Raw genomic sequence first — 21781 nt, forward strand, 5'->3', positions numbered from 1 at the left:
TTTTGAAAAACAAACAAACAACAACAAATTTATCTTCTCTGCAGTGCCATGACTCTTTGAAAATGCTAGCAGGTCTTTTGACTTGAAAGTTAAAAAGTCATTTTAGTGCTTTGGTTGTAGTTCAAAAATGAGATGCTGAATTTCTTATCTTGATAAATTATAAAGTTACTCTTTGTCCCTTTCTTATTCCTGTGTCTCTGCTCTGCCCTGCCGCTTTCTCTTTAACTTGTCAAATGAGTGATTTCTGTTAAATGAATCATAAAAATATATTTAAATATATGTATGTGCATCCTGAAACAAAGTTGCCAGTTTGTGACACACATAAAAGAGAAAAATGATTTCATTATATATCATCTTTTTATTCACACCTCCTTTGTACCTGACTCATATGAAATATTAAACAAATATTGAATAAAGTAATGAATTAATATTTTCCCTGATTTTCTGGACACTCCATTCAGAAGTTTCCTCTTCTTTTATGGATGCTTAAATTATTGTTTACCACTTACAACACTTTAATGTGCTTCTTTGTGGTCATGTTAGCTGAATATTTTACTATTATTATTATTACATTATTTCCATCCCAAAATGCAAGATTTACAAGTAATCATCACTCAGAATCACTTTATAAATTGTAATTTATAAGCTATGATTCTCATGTAGAAAAATACAATGTGGGTTTAATGAAATGCTCATATTTTCTTACAAAATAATAAAGTATTGTATCTTTACTTATATCAAATTCCTGAATCAAAGAATTTATTTGAATGGAGACTTCAGTAAGCACTAACGGGACATTGGGAAGGCGTCAGGGAAGGGAACAAAGCCAGTGAAGGGTATGTTATTAACAGATCACTGCCATATATAACTGAAGCTTTACCTTAATGTGAACATTTGGCAGACGTGTATAAGATGCTTCAAAATTATTCTACCTAAATAAGGGAAAAGGCTGGGATATATTTCTCCCAAATACAGGAAGGCACTGGAATAGTGAATTCTAAAGAGATACAGATTGGGCACCAAGAGTGTCTGCAATGATGGCATCCAAAATATAGGGGAACACTGCTTATTTTCTTAGACTCAACAGAAGCTGTACCAATAAAAAAAAATAAGGAAAGAAAAGCTGTGGCTCCAATGATCTTTCAACAATAAGGATATTAGAGTCCATAGCAGAAGAGCCAATCTGGTTGATTTGCAAAAATAAACATTCATTTTAAGGAGTTAATAGTAAAATAGAAGCTTAAATGTCTAAAATGCACTTCTGTCCTGTGCAGTTTTATATTTGCCTATTCCTGTTCGAAGTCAAATTTTAATAGAATTTAATTAATTTAATATTAATTATTAATAACATTAATTTAATTTAATGTTTAAATTAAAATCATTAACTTATCCTTATAAGTTTGCCCTGGTAATGGATGAAGATAGACAAGGAAGCTAACCACATCACTGAGTTACATGGATTTTAGTTGTTTTAAAACTATGACTTTGCGTAATAATAAAATTGAAAGGTGTCCATATTGTTCAAGTTGAGTTGTTTATGGTTAATATTATTTGCTTAAGTGATTTATTAAGGGAATTTATTTTTCACAAAATCTCGTTGATTTCCAAAATGGTTTTATTTCAGAATTTATCTCCATATCATTTTGTATATTTTTTGACCTCTGAATGAGCTTTTTACAACTAATAACACTATGTGCATTTGAACAAATAAACAAAAATGAATGAAAGAATGAGCTAGTTTTTACCAAATTCTTATCATTTTTAGGAATATTTCCACTATTATCATATAATATCACATAATACAATTATCTCTATTAATCACTTTTACTTGATAGTGAGAGCCTTAAGGCCAAAAATATTTATCATTATTCTTTGTAACCTCAGAATCCGATGTAGTTACAGGTTCCAAAGAGATAATGGATAATTTTTAAACGTTAGAAGAAAAAATGGATAACCAACGGTCACTTTATTTATTTGTTTTTAGAAACAGAGTCTTGCTCTGTCACCGAGGCTGGCATGCAGTGGCATGACCACCGCTCACTGCAGCTTCAAACTCCTGAGCTAGGGCAGTCTTCCCATCTCCGCCTCCTGAGTAGCTAGGATTACAGGCCCACACCACCTTGCTTGGCTATTTTTTAAGTCATTTTTAGATAAAGGATCTCATTATGCGCGTTTCCCAGGCTGGTCTCAAATTCCTGGCCTCAAGCAATCATCTCTCTCAGTTGCTTTCAATCATCTGCCAGATAAGTATCTTAATTTTCTTTGAAGTGGAGTAGAATAATAGTGGGGTTGGTTTAAGAATTTTTGCCTGTCTCTGACCAAAACACAGCTGAGTATGTAAAAAAAGTCGTTGTCCTGGTACTAAGTTTAAAACACAATTTAAATATATTGAATGTGCAGGTGAGGTGAGCCAACTCAGAGACAATCTGGAAGGTTGAGGTTTTATGCTGATTCATCCAGTGGTGGAACATGAAATGATTTGATCCACTGTAGACAAATTTATTTAGGGGTTGCAAAACAGCAGCCGATATGTCTAAGCTTACCTTTTCTTTTACTTGTCAAATGTTTACAACTCTTCGAATTTAAATACCTGCAGCTGTAATAAAGTGTTTATATTCACCTTCAACACAACCGACCACAGCTAATTTCTCTTTTTGGAAATTCTAAAGTTGCTTCATAGACTTCCTTTTCCTATTTAGTCATCGACGCCATTGGAGTTTATAAGTTTGTGACCTCTGAATGTTATGTAATGGTCAACAACTATTTGTTATATTTTTTCACTGTTTCCTTTTAACTTAACCGTGGTTTTCACATTACATAAACAAAGTCTTACTCTACAGTATTTGCAACATCAATCTTTGCAAGTTTTATTTAAAGTTTACTTCATGTCATTTCTTGAAAGCATTTTCATAAATAAAACTAAAATATATGCACTGAAACAATAACTCCAATACAGAAAGTATATGTAAAATACAACTAAATAATAAAAGCATGAAGGTGAATTTCCACACTTTAAATGTGTCTCATCTAAATGCTTTAGAACAGTGTTCTCAACCTCAGTAAATTTTCCCCCAGAGTATATTTGGAAGTGTCTGGAGACATTGTGATTGTTACACCTGGGAGGGGAATGCTACTGGCACAGAGTGACTAAATACCAAGAACGCTCCTAAGAAGGTTCTACAATGCACCGGACAGCTCCTCTGCCCCATCTTAATAAAGACTTCTCCACCAACGAATGTTCATAATGCTGAGATGAAGAAACCCTGCCACAGAGTAGCCAATATGAAGCTATTTGCTACATTTGCCAAACATCTGATCCTGTACATTGCTCTTTAGAAAAACAAAAGGAAACTAACATTCTTTTCTTAAATGACCATTTATGCTAGAAGAACAAAGAAATAGGCAGGAAAAAATAAGACAATAATTCTTTATAAACCAAATAGTTACGTTGAGCTAGTAAGGCAGATTTAACCTTCAAGTGAGGAACATCAAAGATTGAGAAACTTAAATTCCATGTCGTTTTCCTTGTTAAGAAGAAATTACTGTTGATATTGGGTTAGCGCTCAGCACTGCCAGCATTATGGCAGCCCCTGTGTCTCTGCCTCAGGGACTCAAGACTGCTGCTGCACTTTCGTGTAAGAAGAGTGATAGCAGAGGGGAAACAAGCAGTGTGGTGGTGTTTGTGCCAGTAGTAACCATTCTCTTGTATCAAGAAAAACATACACTTTTTCCATAAGCATCCACTCTACTTCTGGTTATATTTTAGTGGTCAGAGCGCATTGCATGGAGAGCATGGGGAAGCAATTAGTTAGCTTTTCGACCACAATAATGCAGTAACAGTGAGGAAAATATTTGAAACGCTATTGAGTCGGTCACCAAGAAGTTTCTACTACAAATAGCTATATTCTTTCCATAGTTTACAGAAGAAACTGAGAGTGTTGCTTTCAATTGAAAAAGAATGTAGATCTGAATTATATTTAAATGTTTATCTAAAAGGGGTGGCATAATTGATAAAAGTTAACTAACTTCCCACATAAGAATTGCAGACCCAAAGCTTGGCAAATTTTCAGTCATAGAGAATACTTACAGTTTTGTTCTTAATCTAAAGCAAGAAGTGTGAAAATGTAATATATGTTGAAATGCCACATATTTACTGTAAAATGAGTTTGGGAATTAACTTAGTCAACTCATCTCTCAAGTAATGTTTGTATTTTTCCTTTATAAGCTATTCAAAATCAATTATTTTTAAATTAAATTTAATCAAATAATTGTTATTAATAATTAATGGGTAGTTACCAATGTAAATGTATTACCTAGTTTATTTTCTTGGTTTAAAACCAACCAACAGAAAATTCAGAAAGTCCATGGGAAGCAAGTATGTATATAGTCCCATATGAAGCCCTTTGCTTATAAGAACTAGCAAATCCTTATTTCTGCATTTGCTGTACATTATTTTCCTGTTTTCTGTGTCTCAGGGCAAACATCTCATCTCAAGATCTCACTGACATAGGATTCCTCTCCATGGAAAAGCAACTGTAATGACTCAAAGAAAAATCAAGAAAGAAGATGATAAAGGTCATAGTCACTGTTAGGAGTCTTATTCCCACAGGCAATACAGATTCTGTAATATCAATCAAAGTTCCCTGAGAAGGCTCACCTTATTGATGTCTTCTTTGGTGTTGCTATGGCCTTTGTTGCTAGGGAACTACCCAGTCCAAATGATTTTCTGAAGAAATGGCCTGCTATTGGTACTGAATCATGACCTGAGACTGGTAGTAATATTATATAATACTTCCCAGAGGCTACCAATCCAAGCTCTTCTTTCAGTTTCAGTTAGACGGAAAAAAAAAAAAATAGTTTAGAACAAGGAAAGTCAATTTGAGATGGCCTCAAGTAAAGAATTTTTGCACCATGATATTAAAATATTTTACACTGTCAATCCTTGTAAATCTTAAGAAACAATGCCATAGTTAAAGATTTTTTGAAATAATATTTATGTTAAGAAAGTAAGATATCTCTTCTCATAACATTACCTAAAGGATGCTTTAATTAAAACAAAGAAGTAAAAACTAAAGGTATTTACTTTATAAATAACTTAACTAATACTTATTGATTATAGATTCACTTTATATTATAAGAATAATTTCATTTATACTCAATAATGTAAACCTTTAAAAGAGAATGTTATTTTTTAAAAAATTTGCCTTCTAATTTTACTGATTTTTCAAAAGAAATATGGTTTTATCTCATGGTTAATATTTCACTATGAAATTATTCATTGTGTGTTTTTTCTTCAGCATGAAAATGATCTTAACCATCATAGGTCATTAGCACCTGATCACCTGATAAGCAATATTTAAAATAATGTAACAAATCTGGCAGTACTGAAATTCATGAACTTTTTTATATACGCCATGAATCTCAATTAAGAATTCTTCAAATTTGACTACACTTAATGGTTTTTAAATTATGTTTTACATAATACTCACTAAATAATTTGATAGACCAAGATACTCTGACTTAAAAGTATCTGCCTTGAGAGCCCCTTAGTTTTATTTGGGTTTCTACAAACAGGACACCTTCAATAAACAAGACTGTAAATGTACAATAGGCAAGTTTTCCTATTGTACAGTTTTTCACTGTTTCAAAAATAAGCAACATAATGCTGGAAATCATGGGTATTTAATAAGTTTTCAAGAATATAATTGAAAAGCTAAGGAAAGATCAGGGAGAAATATCAGAGTAGCTCTTATAACTGCTAAAATTTTAGCACATGAATAAAATTTTACAATAGTAAATATTAAATTTGTTGAAATTCTGTGCTCCAAAAACAGATTAAACTTTTTCAATAGGATGAAATAGTGTTTTGTTTACATCGTTTTTAATGTATTTATTTTGTTTTGTTCTTTCAGACACAGTTTTCTTTCCAAATATTCTAAAATGATTAAAAACGTTTATGCTTTCCCAAAAAAATGTGAATTGCATAATGAAAAGAAATATATAAAATCAGTAATTTATAAGAAATTTATGTTTATGAAAAATAATGAAACTAAAACCTGGGGAAGTAAAAATATTTTCAATTAAGGTTAAATATGAATGTGTTGCTGACATACTTTGTTTTGTTAATATTCATCCATGAATAATATAAATATTATGGTATAGATAAGTCAGAGAAAGCCTAAACAAAATGTTTTGACTAATAATAGTTTTTGAATCATAAGAATTTTTAAAAAATCCATACTGATTTTAGAGACATGTATTTATTATTTTTAGCCTCACTAACTTTTGTATTAATAACAATGTTACCACCATATATACTGTATAAATTAATATATAATATCAGAGTTTTAAAATACTATCATTAAACATGAATTAGGTAATCATTCTTCTGACATATTAGCTTAAAAAAATGGACACTAAATGTGTTATTTAAGGTAACCTTGAAATTGATCCCAGAAATTTAAGTTCAACTGTGAAGTGGTTTTTATTTTTTTAATTTTCTCCTACTCTTCTCTTGTTTTGTTAATATCCAATCAAATTTAATTTCTCTAGTGATGCTAATCAAATTCTCAAGTTAGATAACATTAATAAAAATGTGCTAATATAGCAGGCAGGTTTTCCCAATTTGTCACTGCAGTGCTTTTGATGTAAGAAACCTCATTCTTTTTTATACAAATCACATGGTTAGAAAAATATCACCAAAAAACGTTTTGTTTGGCAGAAATGCTAAATATGTATATTCTTGTGAAATAAATTATTTTAACAACCCTCATTTTTTATTTTAATTATTATCACTATAATTTTTAAAATATATTCTAAAACCCTAACTCATAAAATGGGTAAAAATAATGTTTTTGGTCAATTTTGCACAACTTTTTTAAAGTGGTTGTCACCTCAAAATAATTTGATATTAATATTATGACACAAATATCCCCTCTGCTACTTACCGCAGAAGTATCATTTTTAGAGATATTATGTGTCAACAAGTAGTTCTTTTGAACATTTCTGGTTATTTGGGTGATATCAGAAGAGAATAATCAGGCAAAAACAAAAAGAAATTGTTTCTTTTTCGAATCATTCACTATAGAAAAAGAACAGCATTCATCTATAAATTAACTAAAATATATTGACCCTTAAAAGAAATTCTATTGATACTCCGCCTGTTAATGGAGCTCACGTCTCTCCCATTTTCTTTGGGAATCATGAAAGAAGGATCTCCTTTTTCCCATTTATGTTCCTAAAATGGGAAATTTCAGTTTAAATCTTTACTTGGCACTTAGCATAGTTTATCTTGATTTCTTCATTCTCGTCTTTATGAACCCAGAGTCTCATTTCAACCCCTGTCTCTATATTTCTCTCTGTGTCTCTCTCTCTTTCTCTCTCTGTCACAGACACACACACACACACACACACCCGTCTCTGAAACTAAAACTAAAACATACATAAGGCATTTGCATATGCAGGCCCATTTAGAGGTTGTGAAGATGGAAGAAATTTAAATTATAGCAAACTGTCCTTAATGGTTTGTTTAAGCCATTTGAGATTCAATTATTAGAAAAAATATACATCATATATAGATAGCCATCTATAGATATATGTAACTATAGATATTAGAAATATTAGAAAAGATACCTATATTAACATTTTTGAGACAGAAAAGTTTTAAAAAGGAATCATGAAGTGACTATACAAATAACAATATTCGAAATTTATAAAATTGTCTTTTCTTGTCCCCAGGCATTTTTTTTAATGCCTTGCTTCATGGCATATATGCATGCACTGCCTCATAAAGATATATTTCACTGTAGTTATTTTCCTGAAACAGTAAATTGATCAGCAGGGATGAATATGATGATTCGCTAATTTTTATACTAAAAATCATTTAATGATACATTTTTAGAATATTAAAATGTATATTGACCATATATTTTTATGTTCTTGTTTTTCAATTATTTTAGTGTCATGTATATTAATTATATTAATTTATGGTAACTTAATATTTTGCATATATTTTTGGTATTTATATAATATGTATGCATATACCCACGTTTTATATGTATACACACACATATATATGCACACGCATACGTATATATGTGTGTGTATATATATATAGGTGTGTTTAATATATAAATGCCTCATGTGTGCTGATAACTTTATGTGCATATTGGATTTTAAAAATTCAATGAGGTATTATTATTCCTATCTTACAAAGAAGGACACCAGCCAAACTTTCTTACAGAAGAAATATTTCACTTAACTTATTGGGTGTGACTGCAAAGCACATCCTCTTCCTATGCTGCCTCATTCATCTCAATAGAAAATAATAGTTGCTAGAAAACACACATAATAGGAATTCTTTCCGTATATATATCAATTCCTATTCTGCATATTATTTCATTCTCTATCTTACATATATTTACTACCCAAAATTTATAATATTTAATATACTTTGAGGAGAGTTTCTTCCCCATAAAAATATGTCAAATTCACTGTTAAATTGCTGCATAAGCATTCCATTGTATGACTACAGTATAACACATTTAAGTATCTAAAACTGATGCATATTTGCAGTGTTTCCAATCTTGCTATCATAAGCTGTGCCTTAATAAATATTCTTATACACAGTTATTTTGGCATATGTGCAAGTGCATTCGTAGGATGAAGTCCTGAATGGGTAATTTCTTGTATAAATTATTTATGCATATATATGTTGATATATAGGACCAAACTATCATCCATAAATGCCATAACAATTCTCCAAAATCCTATTTGAGCATGACAGCTTATTTATATTCCGGCAACAGTGTACTTGCAAACTTTTTGAAAATCTTAGTCAACCTGAAATTTTAAAAAGAAGGAAATATCTTCCCATTTTAGATTTAATAATAGCTATCATAAATAACAAATAAAGAAGAATCTAAGTGAAACTTCTTCATGAATTTCAAATGATGTAGCTATTGCTGTGAAACCTCCAAGCTACATGGTATGGATGAAATCATGATGTTATCTTAACAGCATTCAAAAATTTAGTAAACATGATGTAATTCACAAAGGTTTGGTACTTAAGCTTTATAGAGATAATTTTTATGATTTTAAAATTTTACATAACATAAATTAATGTTAAATACATATTCTCCAAAATGCTATTAGTAAGTAGCAGAATATAGTCTTCTGATTGAATTAGGAAACACTCATAGTTGATATATTTAGGATATCTCTTTGTTCTTTTCTACTAAAGCTTGCAGTAACTTTGTGAATTTGTTATACTAAAAAAAAAAAAAAAAATCAGCAAACACTTTCCTGCTATTATCTTGACAATAAAACTGTTCATAATCATTGAAATAATGGATTACAGTTCCACAAGATGTTTGATCCTACTTACTTATTATGAAGGGTTGACAGGAATTGTGACTCCAGTTTTAGAATAAGCTTCCCAGGAGATAAGGTCTCAGGGCAGTGAAGGGAAAAGAAGTAACTTCAGGTTTATATCAAAGAGGAATTTCTTCAGTGAGATATTTACTCTTATTTTCAAATCCTTAAATATAACATTGAATATAGGGTTTTTTAAAAAGACTATTTACTATGTCAATGTATACTTTAAAATGTGTTGTAGCCAACTTTGATTTATGGTAATGTGCACACAGTACTCATGGCTTTTAACTTACAGACATGTTAGAAAGTGAAATTAACTCCATATCTCTACTTTGAAGATAGTATTTTAGGAAGCTTTAGGGAATTATTTTACAGAGTTTCAAGTAGTGTCTTTCAGTTCAATGATCAAATGACACTCTTAAATATATGTATATATTAATAACCAAATCCTGACAAACCCTCTCCCCAAACAAAAACAAAAATGCTTTTTATTTACTATTTAAAAATTACTGTCAGAAATTGTGGTAGACAGTACCTCTTGTTCTCTTATTCTATATTTAGTACATAAAAATAATGTTTTTAACTAAATATTATAAAATAATGCAAGATGTCAAAACAGAATCTATTGATTTCATTATTTTCACCTATTTCATTTTATTATGAACAAATAATTTTAGTAAAAATTATATTTTATTTGCTTTGTTAGAGCCAAAAAAAATTCAAAATTTATTGAGCAACCATTGCGCAACTTAAAACAACTACAAATAGAATATTTGGAGATTTTCATTATCTAAAAATGTGTACTCATAAAAACAGAGTTAACAGATACATGTAGAAAATATGTTTGAGAAATACTGGCCTATATCACATCTACAAAAATATATGTCATACAAATGTGTCTAAAAACCTATAGATTTACATTACATATCCAAACAGACAGAACTGAAAATATGCTATTGAATATATAGTTGCACAAAAACTGTATTTGTGACTTATATTTCTAACAAATGCTGATTTTTTTCTCTATTGAAATTTAAAAAAACATGAAGCTATTTTCTAATGCTACTGTACAGTTTCAAAGGTTTCAAATGAAAAGATGTTTCTGTTATTAGGTAAGTATTAAATTATGTTTTATGAATAATTATAAGTAAAAACAAAAGATCCTGTCAAACTGTGAAACAAAATTTGGGATTTAAACAGAATATGTAGAAGTGTAGTAGACTTTAATAGTATTGCATGTATAAAGTAATTTAAACTAAATTCAGGGATATAAGTGCAGGTTTATTACATAGGTATATTGTGTGATGCTGAGGATTGGGGTACAGATAATCCCATCACCTAGGTAGTGAGCAGAGTAGCTGATACGGTTTGGCTTGTCCCCACCCAAATCTCATCTTGAATTGTAACTCCCACAATTCCCACTTGTCATGAGAGGAACCTGATGCGAGGTGATTGAATTAGGAGGGCGGGTCTTTCCCACACAGTTCTCGTGATAGTGAATGAGTCTCATGAGATCTGATGGTTTTAAAAACGGGAATTTCCCTGCACAATCTCACTCTGCCTGGTGCCATCCATGTAAGAGGTAACTTGCTCCTCCTTGCCTTCTGCCATGATTATAAGGCCTCCCCAGCCATGTGGAACTATAAGTCTGTTAAACCTCTTTCTTTTGTAAATTGCCCAGTCTTGAGTACGTCTTTATCAGCAGCATAAAAACGGACTAATACAGTACCCAATAGGTATTTTTTCAGCCAACGTCTCCCTTTCTCCCTCCTTCATTTAATAGTCCCCCGTGACTACTGTTCCTATCTTTATATCACTGTGTACTCAATGTTTATCTCCCACTTATAAGTGAAAACTTGCAAGTATTTGGCTTTCCGTTTCTGTATTAATCCACTTAGGATAATAACCTCCACCTTCATCCATGTTGCTGCAAAGGACATAATTTTATTCTTTTTTAAGGCTGCATATATTCTGTGATGTATATGTATCACTATTTTTAATCCGATCCATTGCCGATGGGCACAAAAATTGATTCCACATCTTTAATATTGTGAATACTGCAGTAATGAACATATAAGTACATGCATCTTTTTTGTAGAACTATTTATTTTCCATAATAAATATAATGGAATTGCTGGGTGGAGTGATAGTTTTGTTTTAGTTCCCTGTGAAATCTACAAACAGCTTTCCATAGGGCCTGAATTCATTTACATTTTCACCAAAAGTATATAAACGTTCCCTTCTCTCTGCATCCTTGCCAGCATCTGTTTTTTTTTTGTTTGTTTGTTTGTTTGTTTGTTTGTTTTTTTAATAATAATCATTCTGACTGGTTGAACTTATTCCTTTAATCTAACTAAAATTTTGTATTATTTGACCATCATTTCCTCAAACCTCCTACCCCTTAGCCTCTTGATAACCATGATTCTACTCTGGTTTTGTGAGTTCTACTTTTTGATGCCACATATAAGTAAACTCATGTTTTACTTTTCTTTCTGTGCCTGGCTGTTTTACTTAACGTCTTTCTGGTTCATCCATTCTGCTGCAAATGCCAGAATCTTTTTCTTTGGTAAGGCTAAGTAGAATTCCATTGTGTGTGTATATATGTGTATGTGTGTGTATATATATCACGTTGCACATATATATATCACATTGTGCATATATATAACATATTGTGCATATATATAACATTTTCTTTATAAATCCATATGCTGCTAGACATGGCACCTGTCTTTACTATCATGAATAATGCTGAAATGAAAATGAAAGTGCAGATATCTCTTTGACATACTAACTTCCTTCCCTTTGTATGTATACCCAGAGGTGGGATTATTGGATCATATAATAATTCTATTTTTAGTTTTGAGAAGCCTCCATAATGTTTTCTGTAATGGTTGTAGTAAGCTACATCCAACCACCAGTGTATCAGGATTCCCTTTTTTCCACGTGCTCATCAAAACTTCTTATTCTTTGTCTTTTTATAACAGCCATTTTAACAGATGTGAGATGATACTTCATTACACTTTAAATCTATATTTCCTTGATGATTTGTGATGCTGAACATTTAAAAAATATATGTCTGTTGGGAGGCCCAGGAGGGCAGATCACGAGGTCAGGAGACTGAGACCATCCTGGCTAACATGGTGAAACCCCGTCTCTACTAAAAATACAAAAAATTAGCTGGGCATGGTGACGGGCGCCTGTTGTAGTCCCAGCTACTGAGGAGGCTGAGGCAGGAGAATGGCGTGAACCCAGGAGGTGGAGCTTGCAGTGAGCCAAGATCACGCCACTGCACTCCAGCCTGAGCGACAGAGCAAGACTTTGTCACAAAACAATATATATATCATAACAGTATAATATAACAATATAATATATATGATATATATTATATTGTTATATATTATACACTGTTATATAGTATATATTATATATCATATATGTTATATATCGTATATGTTATATATCATGTATTATGTGTTACATACTATATATTTTATATATGTATTATATATAATATAATGTATTATATATTATATATTTTATATTTTATACATGTTATATGTTATATATATTATGTATATTGCATATATGTCTGTTGGCTATTTGTATGCCTTCTTTGGAAAAATGTTTACTCAGGTCCTTTGCCCATTTTTCAATTGGGTTTTTATTTTCTTAATTTTGAGTTATTTGAGTTTCTTATAAATTTTGGATATTACCCCTTCATCATATATATGGTTTGCCAATAGTTTCTTCCATTTTTTAGGTTGTTTCTTCCCTCTGTTGATTGCTTCCCTGGTAGTGCAGAATCTTTGTAGTTTGATGTAATCCTGCTTGTTTATTTTTGCTGTTGTTGTCATTGCTTGCAGCATCATATGAAAAAGAAAATCATTGTCCAGACCAATGTTATGGAAATTTTCTCCTTTGTTTTCCTCTAGTAGTTATACTTTTTCAGGTTTTATTTGTAAGTCTTTAACCCATTTTGACTTTTGTGTGTGTTTGTGTGTTTGTATAGGATGAGATAAGGGTCTAATTTCACTCTCTTACTTGTAGCTATGCAGTTTTCCCAACACCTTTTATTGACGAGATTGTCCTTTTCCCATTGTGTGTTTTGGAACCTTTGTCCCTAATCAATTGACCTTCAGTATGTGGGGTGTATTTTTGGACTCTATACTGTCCCATTGTTCTGTGTCTGTTTTAATGCCAGTGCCATGTTGTTTTGATTATGATAGTCAGTGTAATACCTCCAGCTTTATTCTTTTTGCTCCAGATTGCTTTGGTTATTTCAGGATCTTTTGTAGTCTCATATAAATTTGAGAATTTTTTTTAACCACTTCTGTGAAAAATGTCATTGAAATTTTGATAGGGATTGCCCGGAATCTGTAGATCACTTTGGGCAGTATTGCTACTTTAGTAACATTTATTCTGCCAGTTCATGAACATGAGATGTTTGCATTTATTTGTGTCTTTTTAAATTTTGTTCATAAATGTTTTATAGTTTTCAGCATACAAATCTTTCACCTCCATGATTAAATTTATTTGTAGGTACTCTTTTTTGTAGCTATGATAAACATGATTGGTTTCTTGATTCCCCCCCCCCTTTTTTTTTTTTTTTTTTTGCATAGGTCCTTGTTAATGAATAAAATAATACAGAGTTCTGTATGCTATAAGATTTTGTATCCTGGCCGGGCGCGGTGGCTCAAGCCTGTAATCCCAGCACTTTGGGAGGCCGAGACGGGCGGATCACGAGGTCAGGAGATCGAGACCATCCTGGCTAACACGGTGAAACCCCGTCTCTACTAAAAATACAAAAAACTAGCCGGGCGAGGTGGTGGCGCCTGTAGTCCCAGCTGCTCCAGAGGCTGAGGCAGGAGAATGGCATGAACCCGGGAGGCGGAGCTTGCAGTGAGCTGAGATCCGGCCACTGCACTCCAGCCCAGCCTGGGCGACAGAGTGAGACTCCGTCTCAAAAAAAAAAAAAAAAAAAAAAAAAAAAAAAAAAGATTTTGTATCCTGTAACTTTACTGAATTCACTTATAACTGAATTTATTTACTGAATTCATGTTCCTTATTCTACTGCCACATTTTCTTGATATTTTGGTTGATATTTTTATTTTGCCTGTGTGTTTCATTTTGTTCCAGTTAAATTTTGTTTGGGTTTGTTATTTTGTGCTTAATTTCCAGCAAAAGAAAAAGACATGTTCAATTTAGAACCCCCATATTCAAAGCAGACATAAAACTAACTTTACATGTTTAAACTAGGAGAAGATAAAACATATAATTTTAAAATTTTCTTGAGATTATTACATTTTAAAATTAATATTGTAATGAGTACTTCACCTTCATATCAAATGCCATAATCTAAGTATCTAAAATATTTTTTATATCTGAGTTTCTTATTATAAAAGAAGCCATAAAATATGGATATTTTGACATCTAGCACTGCAAAAGTAAAAAGTTATGCTTTATAACATATCCTTGTTAGATTATATATGGGGTAATCACATCACAGATTTTGAAATTAATCTCATCATGTTCAGAATAGATCTTGCGTAGCTCTCCTGAATTTCAACAGTGTGCCTCACATAGCTTATCAGAAGGAATTGTTCTTGTATAGGTTTGCGTGAGACACCACAAATTCAGGATACTTCTACATTTCTCCAGAATGAAATCATCTGAAACTCATTCGCCTAGTGAAAATAGAATTTGAGTCTGACTCACCCAGTTCTGTGATGATTTATGGTTTCATAAATGTGTTGATTGAATTCAATAGGTTTATAAACTGTGTAAAAGTAATTGGCCCCAAAAGAGACTCAAAGTTTGACCACGGTCTTTGTAACAAAGCAGCTAGCATTTTCCAGAGTTTGGATAGTGATAAAACAAAATAAACACAAAAATAATGGCCTAAGTCTTATATGTGTAAACAAACTAAATGATACTTAAAGTAGTTTAGACAAAATATAATAGTCTTTTAACGGACATGAGGCAGATGTCATCACTCAAAAATTCCAAGAATACATTAACAGCCTGATTAAATAATTTAGTGGTCACTTATTGAACTGAAAGGCCCTAAGATTTATTTCTTTCCATCTCTATGTGCCAGATTACTATGGAAGACAACCCAGGCTCAGTGGAATCATGAAGCAAGGAATCAATTTCCCTTGTATTCACTTACAAACTTAGCCAAAAGGAAAAGAGTATAAATTACTAAGCCTAAACAAAACAATGGATCCTTTCTTCAGTAGCACAATGGAGAAGAAGAAGATTCCATTCTATAGAACTAATCAGGTCTAGAAAAAATATAATGAAGAAATAAGAATAAGTAAAAATAAATAAATTTTAACACATTATTTTTCCCTAAGTCTTTTATTATCAAAAATCCCTTGTTTCTAATAGCTACATAATGTTGGGAATGAAAGACAAGGAATTTTAGAACTGCGGAAGTAAACCTTTGATATTAAGCTATACCTGATAACTATTACATCATAACAAATCCGCTCAGCTTTCCACATGGATTCACGTGCTTCAGTTCTACGACCCTGCTTCCAGCCATTCCCAAACCCATCACTTTCCACATGAACCTCACTGGAACCTCCTCAGCCTGCAGGAAATATCGCTTGATACTGAGGGGCGGAGCAAGATGGCCGAATAGGAACAACTCCAGTCTCCAACTCCCAGCGCGAGCGACACAGAAGACCGGTGATTTCTGCATTTTCAACTGAGGTACTGGGGTCATCTCACTAGGGAGTGCCGGACAATCGGTGCTGGTCAGCTGCTGCAGCCTGACCAGCGAGAGCTGAAGCAGGGCGAGGCATCGCCTCACCTGGAAGCGCAAGGGGGAAGGGGGATCCGTTTTCCTAGCCAGGGGAACTGAGACACACAACACCTGGAAAATCGGGTAACTCCCACCCCAATACTGCGCTGTAAGCATACAGGCATTCCAGGAGAATATATCCCACACCTGGCCGGGAGGGTCCCACGCCCACGAAGCCTCCCTCACTGCTAACACAGCAGTCTGCCGCGATCTATCCGCAAGGCAGCAGCGAGGCTGGGGGAGGGGCGCCCGCCATTGCTGAGGCTTAAGTAGGTAAACAAAGCCGCTGGGAAGCTCGAACTGGGTGGAGCTCACAGCAGCTCAAGGAAGCCTGCCTGTCTCTGTAGTCTCCACCTCTGGGGACAGCGCACAGCTGAAGACCAACAGGGGAAGTAGCGGGAGCCGGTGCAGACGCGAACGACTCTGTCTGACAGCTTTGGGGAGAGCCGCGGATCTCCCAACGCGGAGGTTGAGATCTGAGAACGGACAGACTGCCTGCTCAGGTGTGTCCCTGACCCCTGAGTAGCCTAGCTGGGAGAAATCCCCCACTAGGGGCAGTCTGACACCCCACACCTCACAGGGTGGAGTACACCCCTGAGAGGACACTTCCAAAGGAAGAATCAGACAGGTACACTCGCTGTTCAGCAATATTCTATCTTCGGCAACCTCTGCTGCTGATACCCAGGCAAACAGGGTCTGGAGTGGACCTCAAGCAATCTCCAACGGACCAACAGAGAGTCCTTCTGACTGTCAGAAGGAAAACTATCAAACAGGAAGGACACCTATACCAAAACCCCATCAGTTCGTCACCACCATCAAAGACCAGAGACAGATAAAACCACAAAGATGGGGAAGAAGCAGGGCAGAAAAGCTGGAAATTCAAAAAATAAGAGCGCATCTCCCCCTGCAAAGGAGCGCAGCCCATCACCAGCAACGGATCAAAGCTGGTCAGAGAATGACTTGGACGAGAGGAGAGAAGAAGGCTTCAGTCCATCAAACTTATCAGAGCTAAAGGAGGAATTACGTACCCAGCGCAAAGAAACTAAAAATCTTGAAAAAAGAGTGGAAGAATTGACAGCTAGACTCATTAATGCAGAGAAGATCATAAACGAAATGACAGAGATGAAAACCATGACACGAGAAATACGTGACAAATGCACAAGCTTCAGTAACCGACTCGATCAACTGGAAGAAAGAGTATCAGCGATTGAAGATCAAATGAATGAAATGAAGCGAGAAGAGAAACCAAAAGAAAAAAGAAGAAAAAGAAATGAGCAAAGCCTGCAAGAAGTATGGGATTACGTAAAAAGACCAAATCTACGTCTGATTGGGGTGCCTGAAAGTGAGGGGGAAAATGGAACCAAGTTGGAAAACACTCTTCAGGATATCATCCAGGAGAACTTCCCCAACCTAGTAGGGCAGGCCAACATTCAAATTCAGGAAATACAGAGAACGCCACAAAGATACTCCTCCAGAAGAGCAACTCCAAGACACATCATTGCCAGATTCACCAAAGTTGAAATGAAGGAAAAAATCTTAAGGGCAGCCAGAGAGAAAGGTCGGGTCACCCACAAAGGGAAGCCCATCAGACTAACAGCAGATCTCTCGGCAGAAACTCTACAAGCCAGAAGAGAGTGGGGGCCAATATTCAACGTTCTTAAAGAAAAGAATTTTCAACCCAGAATTTCATATCCAGCCAAACTAAGTTTCATCAGTGAAGGAGAAATAAAATCCTTTACAGATAAGCAAATGCTTAGAGATTTTGTCACCACCAGGCCTGCCTTACAAGAGACCCTGAAGGAAGCCCTAAACATGGAAAGGAACAACCGGTACCAGCCATCGCAAAAACTTGGCAAAATGTAAAGACCATCGAGGCTAGGAAGAAACTGCATCAACTAACGAGCAAAATAACCAGTTAATATCATAATGGCAGGATCAAGTTCACACATAACAATATTAACCTTAAATGTTAATGGACTAAATGCTCCAATTAAAAGACACAGACTGGCAAACTGGATAAAGAGTCAAGACCCATCAGTCTGCTGTATTCAGGAGACCCATCTCACATGCAGAGACATACATAGGCTCAAAATAAAGGGATGGAGGAAGATCTACCAAGCAAATGGAGAACAAAAAAAAGCAGGGGTTGCAATCCTAGTCTCTGATAAAACAGACTTTAAACCATCAAAGATCAAAAGAGACAAAGAAGGCCATTACATAATGGTAAAGGGATCAATTCAACAGGAAGAGCTAACTCTCCTAAATATATATGCACCCAATACAGGAGCACCCAGATTCATAAAGCAAGTCCTTAGAGACTTACAAAGAGACTTAGACTCCCATACAATAATAATGGGGGACTTCAACACTCCGCTGTCAACATTAGACAGATCAACGAGACAGAAAGTTAACAAGGATATCCAGGAATTGAACTCATCTCTGCACCAAGCGGACCTAATAGACATCTATAGAACTCTCCACCCCAAATCAACAGAATATACATTCTTCTCAGCACCACATCGCACTTATTCCAAAATTGACCACATAATTGGAAGTAAAGCACTCCTCAGCAAATGTAAAAGAACAGAAATTATAACAAACTGTCTCTCAGACCACAGTGCAATCAAACTAGAACTCAGGACTAAGAAACTCAATCAAAACCGCTCAACTACATGGAAACTGAACAACCTGCTCCTGAATGACTATTGGGTACATAACGAAATGAAAGCGGAAATAAAGATGTTCTTTGATACCAATGAGAACAAAGATACAACATACCAGAATCTCTGGGACACATTTAAAGCAGTGTGTAGAGGGAAATTTATAGCACTAAATGCCCACAAGAGAAAGCAGGAAAGATCTAAAATTGACACTCTAACATCACAATTAAAAGAACTAGAGAGGCAAGAGCAATCACATTCAAAAGCTAGCAGAAGGCAAGAAATAACTAAGATCAGAGCAGAACTGAAGGAGATAGAGACACAAAAAACCCTCCAAAAAATCAATGAATCCAGGAGTTGGTTTTTTGAAAAGATCAACAAAATTGACAGACCGCTAGCAAGGCTAATAAAGAAAAAAAGAGAGAGGAATCAAATAGATGCAATAAAAAATGATAAAGGGGATATCACCACTGACCCCACAGAAATACAAACTACCATCAGAGAATACTATAAACACCTCTACGCAAATCAACTAGAAAATCTAGAAGAAATGGATAATTTCCTGGACACTTACACTCTCCCAAGGCTAAACCAGGAAGAAGTCGAATCCCTGAATAGACCAATAGCAGGCTCTGAAATTGAGGCAACAATTAATAGCCTACCCACCAAAAAAAGTCCAGGACCAGATGGATTCACAGCTGAATTCTACCAGAGGTACAAGGAGGAGCTGGTACCATTCCTTCTGAAACTATTCCAATCAATAGAAAAAGAGGGAATCCTCCCTAACTCATTTTATGAGGCCAACATCATCCTGATACCAAAGCCTGGCAGAGACACAACAAAAAAAGAGAATTTTAGACCAATATCCCTGATGAACATTGATGCAAAAATCCTCAATAAAATACTGGCAAACCGGATTCAGCAGCACATCAAAAAGCTTATCCACCATGATCAAGTGGGCTTCATCCCTGGGATGCAAGGCTGGTTCAACATTCGCAAATCAATAAACGTAATCCAGCATATAAACAGAACCAAAGACAAGAACCACATGATTGTCTCAATAGATGCAGAAAAGGCTTTTGACAAAATTCAACAGCCCTTCATGCTAAAAACGCTCAATAAATTCGGTATTGATGGAACGTACCTCAAAATAATAAGAGCTATTTATGACAAACCCACAGCTAATATCATACTGAATGGGCAAAAACTGGAAAAATTCCCTTTGAAAACTGGCACAAGACAGGGATGCCCTCTCTCACCACTCCTATTCAACATAGTGTTGGAAGTTCTGGCTAGGGCAATCAGGCAAGAGAAAGAAATCAAGGGTATCCAGTTAGGAAAAGAAGAAGTCAAATTGTCCCTGTTTGCAGATGACATGATTGTATATTTAGAAAACCCCATCGTCTCAGCCCAAAATCTCCTTAAGCTGATAAGCAACTACAGCAAAGTCTCAGGATACAAAATTAATGTGCAAAAATCACAAGCATTCTTATACACCAGCAACAGACAAGCAGAGAGCCAAATCAGGAATGAACTTCCATTCACAATTGCTTCAAAGAGAATAAAATACCTAGGAATCCAGCTTACAAGGGATGTAAAGGACCTCTTCAAGGAGAACTACAAACCACTGCTCAGTGAAATCAAAGAGGACACAAACAAATGGAAGAACATACCATGCTCATGGATAGGAAGAATCAATATCGTGAAAATGGCCATACTCCCCAAGGTTATTTATAGATTCAATGCCATCCCCATCAAGCTACCAATGACTTTCTTCACAGAATTGGAAAAAACTGCTTTAAAGTTCATATGGAACCAAAAAAGAGCCCGCATTGCCAAGACAATCCTAAGTCAAAAGGACAAAGCTGGAGGCGTCACGCTACCTGACTTCAAACTATACTACAAGGCTACAGTAACCAAAACAGCATGGTACTGGTACCAAAACAGAGATATAGACCAATGGAACAGAACAGAGTCCTCAGAAATAATACCGCACATCTACAGCCATCTGATCTTTGACAAACCTGAGAGAAACAAGAAATGGGGAAAGGATTCCCTATTTAATAAATGGTGCTGGGAAAATTGGCTAGCCATAAGTAGAAAGCTGAAACTGGATCCTTTCCTTACCCCTTATACGAAGATTAATTCAAGATGGATTAGAGACTTAAATGTTAGACCTAATACCATAAAAACCCTAGAAGAAAATCTAGGTAGTACCATTCAGGACATAGGCATGGGCAAGGACTTCATGTCTAAAACACCAAAAGCAACGGCAGCAAAAGCCATAATTGACAAATGGGATCTAATTAAACTAAAGAGCTTTTGCACAGCAAAAGAAACTACCATCAGAGTGAACAGGCAACCTACAGAATGGGAGAAAATTTTTGCAACCTACTCATCTGACAAAGGGCTAATTTCCAGAATCTACAAAGAACTCAAACAAATATACGAGAAAAAAACAAACAACCCCATCAAAAAGTGGGGAAAGGATATGAACAGACATTTCTCAAAAGAAGATATTCATACAGCCAACAGACACATGAAAAAATGCTCATCATCACTGGCCATCAGAGAAATGCAAATCAAAACCACAATGAGATACCATCTCACACCAGTTAGAATGGCAATCATTAAGAAGTCAGGAAACAACAGGTGTTGGAGAGGATGTGGAGAAATAGGAACACTTTTACACTGTTGGTGGGATTGTAAACTAGTTCAACCATTATGGAAAACAGTATGGCAATTCCTCAAGGATCTAGAACTAGATGTACCATATGACCCAGCCATCCCACTACTGGGTATATACCCAAAGGATTATAAATTAGTCTACTACAAAGACACATGTACACGTATGTTTATTGCGGCACTATTCACAATAGCAAAGACTTGGAATCAACCCAAATGTCCATCTGTGACAGACTGGATTAAGAAAATGTGG

This window comes from Rhinopithecus roxellana, chromosome 1, assembly GCF_007565055.1.
Source record: "Rhinopithecus roxellana isolate Shanxi Qingling chromosome 1, ASM756505v1, whole genome shotgun sequence".
Lineage (NCBI taxonomy): Eukaryota > Metazoa > Chordata > Mammalia > Primates > Cercopithecidae > Rhinopithecus > Rhinopithecus roxellana.